This window comes from Capsicum annuum, chromosome 5, assembly GCF_002878395.1.
Source record: "Capsicum annuum cultivar UCD-10X-F1 chromosome 5, UCD10Xv1.1, whole genome shotgun sequence".
In the NCBI taxonomy this organism is placed as follows: Eukaryota; Viridiplantae; Streptophyta; class Magnoliopsida; order Solanales; family Solanaceae; genus Capsicum; species Capsicum annuum.
In genome coordinates, this window is record NC_061115.1 from 186,447,658 (window position 1) to 186,456,614 (window position 8,957).

An 8,957-nucleotide genomic window follows, 5' to 3' on the forward strand; every position below is an offset into this window, starting at 1 on the left:
TTGATCTTTATATTGAAAAGATCCGGCTTGCTATTGGCTTTACTCAAGAAAATAATCGGAAAAAAAAGTTAGAGAATTTAAATTTAAATGTGAGCAAAATGGACTTACGCTGATAGTTATGTTTGAAGAATGTGATACTAGATGGAATGCTACGTATGATTATTTAAAAACTTATCTTGCCTATAAAGTTCCTATTACATTGACTTTTAATCATTTTTGTGGTTCATTTGCTAATTCGGTTGAATGTATGCTACATGATTCTTATTGGGCTGCAATTGGTGATCTTGTTAAGTTTTTAAAAAAAATTTATATAGCTATGGTTGAATTTTCTGGTGCTTATTATCCTACTGTTTGTAATATTTTAGTATATATAGCCGATATTTCTGCTTTGCTAAAAGAATTTAAGAATAAAGAAGGTTACAAAGAAGTTGTTAGTGTTATGTTTGCTAAATTTAAAAAATATTTTTTTCGATTTCCCTTATTTACTTGTTTGGTGCTATACTAAATTCATGTATGAAATATAATGCTATGTGCCACTTTAGTTCTCTTATTTATTCTAACTTAGAGATAAATGTTGAACATGATTCTGAAGATGAAGAACAAGAACAACCAGATTTGTTTACGACCATGAGTGATGCGAATATTTACATAGAAAAATTATATAACCATTATGCTGATTTACTTGATGTAGCTGTACCGATAAATATCACTCTAATTATCGCTCCTCATACTCCCGAGAAGCCATCATCTTCTAACAGGCCGACACATAGTGGTTTTCCTGATTACTTTTATGATTTAAATGTTTGGAACAACGTTAAGGCGGGAACTTACACATCAACTTCTCGGGAAGAGCTTAAGTATTATTTTCGAACGCCGATAGAGGATCATAGACGACGGATCAAAGCGTTTGATTGGTGGAAGAATAATGAAAAATAATATCCTGTGCTTTCAAGATTAGCTATAGATATATTGAATGTTTCAATGTCAATCGTTGAATCGAAGAGCACTTTTAGTCAGCGATGACAACAGCTTGGGGACAACTAACACTCATTGGGGAGATATACTATGAATGTTCTAGTTTGCCTCAGAGATTAGATTAGAGCGGAACGAAGAAATCAAGGAATAGAGCACAATCAAGTCCAATGCATGATTCCCCCACCCCCCCACCCCCTCCCCCACATTAATTTTGACTATCCTATTCCAGTTCCCGTTAATATTAACATGAATGGGTTGGAAAAAATGATGCAAAATTTATAGATTTTTCATTCATGTTAATTATAAATTTTGGATCATGTTGTAATCAATAAAATACAACATTCATTCACTCCTTACTTTGTAATTTTTTCCACTTAAAATTTTATATTGAATTTCTAGTTTTAATTAAATACTTAATTTTAATATATTACTATCAAACTTTACACTAAGTGATTGACAATTAAATATAACAAATATATATACACATAATGAAAAAATTAATTTCTTTTAAGTTCAAAACCTCAAGTATTATTATATTAAGTAGCATATTTTCTAATTTCTATAGACTCTAAATTATACATATTTAACGTACACATATAGTGTATAGAGGTTGTATGTATATTGTTTCAACTTTCAAGTGATATTTCAAGTAGTATATATTCAACATATATGACTATATATTTTTTATATATTAAAATAGTATATATTTAAAGTGTATATATTTTTAAAGTAGTATAATATTTAGTGTATATATGTTACTAGATACCCGTGCCCGTGCAAGGTACGAGTATTTTGGCAACACTAATATGCAAAAGAGATCACTACAAAAAATAAGGTTAATTATGAAGGCTTATTTGCGGAGTTTCAAAAACTCCTACTATAAGATTATTTTGTAGCATTTATTTTAACCCCCACAATATAAATTTCTTGTGGTGGTTTTATTGTGGAGATTTGTGATAACCGCCGCTAATTGTATCACATTGTGAGTTTGTCATAATTTGTGGTGGTTAATTATCTCCAAAATATAGGTCACTACTAAAAGCAAGACGACGATTAACAAATTTTCTCATTTTTTACTAAAATTTATAGGTTCAATAACGTCATAAAATGATGCATTCGATTTAAGAAAAATGATAGATCATTTTGGATAAAATTAAGGGATGCCGATCAATTTTAGAAAACCGTTGGAGTTCCATGATTTTTCAGAAATATATTAAAAATGTACCAATTTGAAATCAAACCCATACCACGATATTAAACAATTCTACCACTAAACCACACATTTTTTCATTAAATACATTTGTGCTTTTTATCTATATCCTCCAACTACAATTTTATACTTCAAAATCAAAGAGCATCAAAGTAAAATAAAACTCTTTTTCTTTTTTTTACAATTTTTGTGCATCTTTGTAAGAAATATATATAACCGACAGATGTCTATTGATTGTCTTCAAGTCGATCGCTTTTCTTAAAAAAGATTCTTGAAAAATCGATGAATTTCATCATTTCTTACAATTTGTTAATAGTGTGTGTCGACTAAAAGCTTGAACTACAAAAAATACTTTAGACAGTAAGAAAATTAGGATAAGTAGAATTAAGATTGAATAAATATATTGTAAGTTTAATCAATATGAGAGGAGAAAATTCAGTTGGGATGACACTCAGATGAGATTTTGAAGACAAAATGCAAACAATTTATATATTTAGACTCATTTTTTTCTAGAAAACGAAATGATAGATGAAAACATTAATTATATAATAAATAATTGAATAACTAAAATGTAAACAAAAATTATCGTGGTACGATAAAAAGATGTATATATATACCAACGGGAAAGGTAAGTTCTAAAAGATACAATTTTGGTTATAGTCATTCTCAAAAATCATTTGATAGAGAGTATTATAAGAGTATTGTGGTATATGATGTATTAATTGTTGATGCTTGTCCTGACTTTCTTGCCATAATTGAATTTTCCTTTAGGTACTATAATTGAGTTTTTCTTTAGGAAAAGAAAAACATATTCTCCATATTTGGCTAATCTTTGTTCGTATAGAAAAATATTGTATACTCTATAAATAAAGACTCCTTTCATCTAGTTTGGTAGCATCCACAATGTAATCCTAGGGATTTGAGAGTATTGTTTGGGGGGGGGGGGGGGGACTTTGTGAGATACAAGTGTTGCAGTATCACTTGTGTGAACCTCTCTTTTTATTCTGAGTGAATTGTGTGAGGTTGTCTCTCTTGACAATTTCTACTCTATTTTACATAGTGGATTGCTCATCTCATTTGTGGATATAGGCCGATTGACAAAATCACGTAAAATTCTTGTATCTCTTTTCATGTATTTCTCATTTATATTCTTATTCATGGTATTTCAAGGTTTGGTTGCAAGCTTTCTCATGACACCTGATTATTTCGGTCCTAACATTAATAAGATCCGGCATGCGATTTCATTAAACCCCTAATACCCTTCATATTTTTATTTCATACAAATATCCAACTTATCAAGCATTATTAATCTAGTTTAAAAATAGATCGTAATAAAATATATTGATTGAGGAAGACGTTCTCTAATTTTAGCATTTCGATAGCTAGTGATAGAATGCTAACAACATAAGATGGTAGTTTTGTGGTGACTGTTGAGAGTTGGCTAATAGTAATAGTAAAATTGTGGTGATAAATAATGATGATAATTAGAAATATATAATGATGATTGATGGTGGTGATTGTTGGTAGAGACCGATGATTATTATGGTAACGACTATTGGTGGTACCTAAAGTTGACACCCAATTTTGACCGCCGATACTCCTTTTAGGTTGTTATTTTATTAAAATTATTAATTTTAAATATTAATATTTTTTTACAAATTATTCTTGCATCAAACAAATATCGACGTGTCACATTCATGATTTAAAAAATATATAAATTATTTTATTACTTTTAATATCATTTTTACAATTTATCAATTTAAATATAATATTTTTTTTTACATAATCTTGTTAATATTTATTAAATCATTTTTGTAAATATGCACACTCATAATTTACAAACACGTTATCATATATTCTTACGTAACATCAACTTACACACGTAGTTTATTTTAAGAGTACTGTTTGGAGGGGGAGGGGATTTTGTGAGATACAAGTGTTGCGGTATCACTTGTGTGAACCTTTTTTTTATTCTGAGTGAATTGTGTGAGGTTGTCTCTCTTGACAATATGTACTCTCTTTTATATAGTGAATTGCTCATCTCATTTGTGGATGTAGGTCGATTGACAAAACCACGTAAAATTCTTGTGTCTCTTTTGATGTATTTCTCATTTATATTTTTATTCATGGTATTTCGAAGTTTGTTTGCTAGCTTCCGCATGACATCTGATTATTTCGGTTCTACCATTAATAAGATCCGGCATGTGATTTCATTAAACATCAATACCCTTAATTTTTTTATTTCATACAAATATCCAACTTATGAAGCGTTATTAATCTAGTTTAAAAATATATCGTAATAAAATATATCGATTGAGGAAGATGTTCTCTAATTTTAGTATTTCGATAGGTAGTGGTAGAATGCTAACAACATAAGATGGCAGTTTGGTGGTAACTGTTGAGAGTTGGGTAATAATAATAGTAAAATTGTGGTGATAAATAACGATGATAATTAGAAATATATAATGATAATTGATGGAGGTGATTGTTGGTAGAGACCGATGATTGTTATGGTAACGACTATTGGTGGTACCTAAAGTTGACACCCAATTTGTCCGCTGATACTCTTTTTAGGCTGTTATTTTATTAAAATTATTAATTTTAAATATTAATATTTTTTTTACACATTATTCTTGTATCAAACAAATGTCGACGTGTCACATTCATGAATTAAAAAATATATAAATTATTTTATTACTTTTGATATCATTTTTACAATTTATCAATTTAAATATAATTTTTTTTATATATAATCTTGTTAATATTTATTAAATCATTTTTGTAAATATGCACACTCATAATTTACAAACACGTTATCATATATTTTTACGTAACATCAACTTACACACATAGTTTATTTTAATATCGGCATTTTATTACTTCATTATTATTAAAATAATAACCAATTTTCTTTAATTTTTCTATGTCATTAATTTTTAGCTACTTTTGTACTTAATTGATGTCAATTTTAGCTAAAATTGATAAATCGTCATCAATGTTGATTCCAAATTAAAATTCAATTTCTTGCCTATTTTTAAATTAATTTAATCTCAGCCGTTTATCAAAGTTGATCCAATGGCTGAGATCAACTCAGTCTATTATTTTCTTTTAAACAATATCCAAAACCCTTACTCCCCATTTTTCTCCCATCAGCCGCACACCCATTCCACTTACTCTCTCTACTCTCATTGCTCTGCGGTAACTCACCCCACCGATGAACCCCACGCTCTGGCGAGCCACGTTAATGGTAAGACTATCGCCACCCCGACGAACCACGTCGCCATACAGACGGCGACCACCACATCTCCATCAGACCAGCGTCGCTCTTCTCTCTCTAACCACCGACGATAGACAACAATGTTCGGCGAAACCCCGACTTCTGTCTGCGCCGCCTCCTTTCTCCTCGTTACAGCGATTCCAGCAAACCAGCGCAACATCGCACCAGCCGACGAACTCTCGAACAGACCAGCCGGCGATGCCTCCGAGCCAACCACCGTCTCCACCGCCGATGAACCCAAGACAGACGTCGGGCCCCCTCTCCATCACATGCAGCCGCCGTTGCTTTTCCCCCCACGCTGTCTCTTTCTTCTGCCCCCTCGCCGCCGCCTGCTCCGGTCAAATTCACTAGAGAATTGTTTAAAGGGCATGGCGGATTCATTCGCCTCAGGTTTTCTCTCTTGTTTAAAGCATCTTAAATCTTCTTCTACCCTTTTTCTTCCTTGTACAGATTCTTAGATTCAAAACTGGTAATTCTGGACGCTGGTTTCTGATGTTATTAGTGTAATGGTATATTTTTCGTAATCTGTTTTTTTACCCTAAATGTACTTTTACTTACCGTTTTAGTTAGAAGTTCAATAATCCTGACTTAGTTACTATCTTTCATTCTGAAGTCAAATTGTTATAGTCTTTTTCACCACATGGATGTGAACTGTTTTGGCTATGATTTTGAAACATCCTTTAAGTTTTAAAAACTTGATAAAAAACAGCCCTCTGTTATGTTTTCCATCCATTTCTAACAGAAGTTTGTTTATTCATGTGACCTTTTTACTCTTCTTTCCCTTTAAGTTCCTTATTCTCCGTAAGAACACTAAAAACTTGCTTTGTATTGTCTTTCTCCAAGAAAATAATTGTCCATAGTTTTTTTTGCCCAATTATATCTTCCTATCTCTTTTAGAATTTTGTATTGATGGTATTAGATATAATTTAGGACATCTAGAAAGCTGCAGTAATTAAGTACAGAAATGTGACATTCCACTAATTGCTAAAGATTTGTACAAAATGCCAAAGAATTACTTTCTCTGTTCATCTTTAATTGTCCAGTATACTAGAAATAGATGTCCAACAATATCCTAGAAATAGATGTCCAACAATATCTATTCAGTTTGAAAAATCAATGGATAATTTGCCATTTTGAGTCAATTTTACCTTTGCTATTAAATTCGTTGAATTTTTCAAAGCATTAACTTTATAATATTTAAATTTTGATATAGTAGAATTGAACCTATTATTTATTGTTTCTTAAGGTGTTTACCAATTCAATATTCGGTAGGTAAAGATTGACGAAGGGAGTATTCATGAGATAAGCAATGTGCAGAATGCAAGAAATGTGCAGTAGTGCAAAATGTATAAAATAATGTGCTCCCTTTGTTTCGTTTTACTTGACCCCTATACTAAAATAATTGTCATTTAAATATACCATGATTTTATTACTGTTATTTACTCCTATCACACTAACCACAAAATATCACAATAAATAAAGCTACACACAAGACAAACTTCACTGGAGAAGACAATTTTAATTTCTATGACCCTTTGGAGGCGGGAGAACGTAAACTCTCCAGAAAAAAAAGACAGAAGCTTGTGTCTTATAAAACTCCCCTTAGAATTAGACATGGAAAAAGAAAGAAATGAGTCACGTGAATAAACAATCTTCTGTTAGGAATGGATGAAAAACATAACAGAGGGATGCTTTTGGTCAAGTTTTTAAAACTTAAAGGATGTTTCAAGTTAAGTTACTTAAAGTTTGGGTGAAACAATAAGAATGAATTGGTCAAAAACTCTGGCTATTACTCTCTCCTTAAAAAAAAAACTATTAGCTGGTTCTACTACAAAGAATAAAAAATATTTCTCAAGCTCTTTGGTGTCTCTTTTCGAATTTAGTTAGTGATTCCTGTTTGTGCCTGTAATTTAATTCGTGGAATTAGTTATACTATACCAACTTGTATCTCTTTTCTTATTAATTAACTCTCATGTTTCAGTCATGTACTTATGTTCATTTTCTTACTACAATGTTATTTATGTACTCATGGGGAACTTCATATGAATGGTTTTCTTCATTGATGCATGATTATAGTATCTTGGCTCACCATATTGGTTAATAGTATTCATTGTTTTTAACTCTGTTGTTTTCCAATTCACAAGTTGAATGAATTGGAAAAAGACTGAATACCAACAGTTCCTTATTTCCTTGTCCGCTTCCAAAGGTCAGATTCTTGTTTATATATTCCTTATGTTTTGCTTCCTTTCCATATCCACCCTTCCCCAAGTTTTATGTTGTTTGCTTCATCTATTTCATATTACTTGGTCTTTATATCAAAAATATATATTTTAGTTTACTTGTCTACTTCAAAAAAATTAAGAGAGTTTGATTATAGCTTTTTTCCTTTTTATCCTCAATATTAAATAACTATATAAAATATTATTAGTCAAATTTAGATTCTAAAGTATTATTAACAACGTTAATTTAATGAAATACTTCTAATTTAGTAATGGATTATAACTATTGTGGTTTCTTGTAATTAACTAATTAGCACATTGCATTCAGTTTTTTTAAAGTATTTAATGGTTTATAAGTTGTCATCTAATGCAGTTGACCAAGTGCAGCTAAACCTTGCTTAAACAGGCAACAAAGCCTGCCATTCTGATGAACTTGGAATCTCGTGTATGTATAATTCAACTGCCTATACTGCATTGGCTTGAATTTGCCGAAGGATGTATGTTTGTATAATATATGTGCTTACTGGTGATGTCTAACTTGTAGATGGTTGCATCTGAAGATATTGGTAGACAACATTTGACATATGGAGAGAGGTATACACTTGTTTCTAGTGTTCTCCTAGCTGACTTAATTATTTTTAAAAATTCGCTGCTCTAAATCTAAGTTGTTTGCTTGGAAGTCGTCTACAGATTGATTAATTATTTCAGTCCAGTGATGCAAATCGAAAATGCGCTTACTTTATCCGTGGATGGAGAATCACCATGCAAATATTTGATATCTTTTCATATTAGATTTTTATGGAGCTGAAGTTGTAAACTTTAGGTTATTGAAATTGAGATTGTTAATTATGTGTGACATGAAGTTAGATTTGTACTGTTTTGTATTCGGAATATTTTTAGTTTAGTTTATGTTATAAGTGGTTGTATATGTTGTAATTGTGTTGTTTGGTACGCTGATAGTTTCTATTAAGTATGTTATAAATGATAGTATAGAAAATTATTCGTACGTATGAATATAATTCTAAAGTTTTTTATTTTTTTTAAAACTTAAAACAATATGTGGTGGTTATTAAATGCCTACCAAAAAATTATACAAGATATTGAGACTATATTGTTGGGGTTATAAGCCCCCAAAGATTGAAGATATTAAAAATCTAAAATCATATTATGGAGGTTATAAATTGCTACAAATTCGATTTTAAAAATGTCACAAATTAAAAATTTATTTTGTGGCAGTTGGTAGTGGAGGTTCTACAAAACCGTCACAAATTTGCTC

The 8,957-nt window shown here is 30.6% G+C and overlaps 1 long non-coding RNA gene across 1 annotated transcript; it reads left to right on the forward strand.

Moving 5' to 3' along the window:
- Nucleotides 1-5,323: 5,323 nt before the first annotated feature.
- On the forward strand, nucleotides 5,324-8,617 carry LOC107870993. Its single transcript, XR_001674569.2, has 3 exons — nucleotides 5,324-8,126; nucleotides 8,226-8,275; nucleotides 8,372-8,617. It is a non-coding gene; the product is annotated as an uncharacterized LOC107870993 (long non-coding RNA).
- Nucleotides 8,618-8,957: the final 340 nt, after the last annotated feature.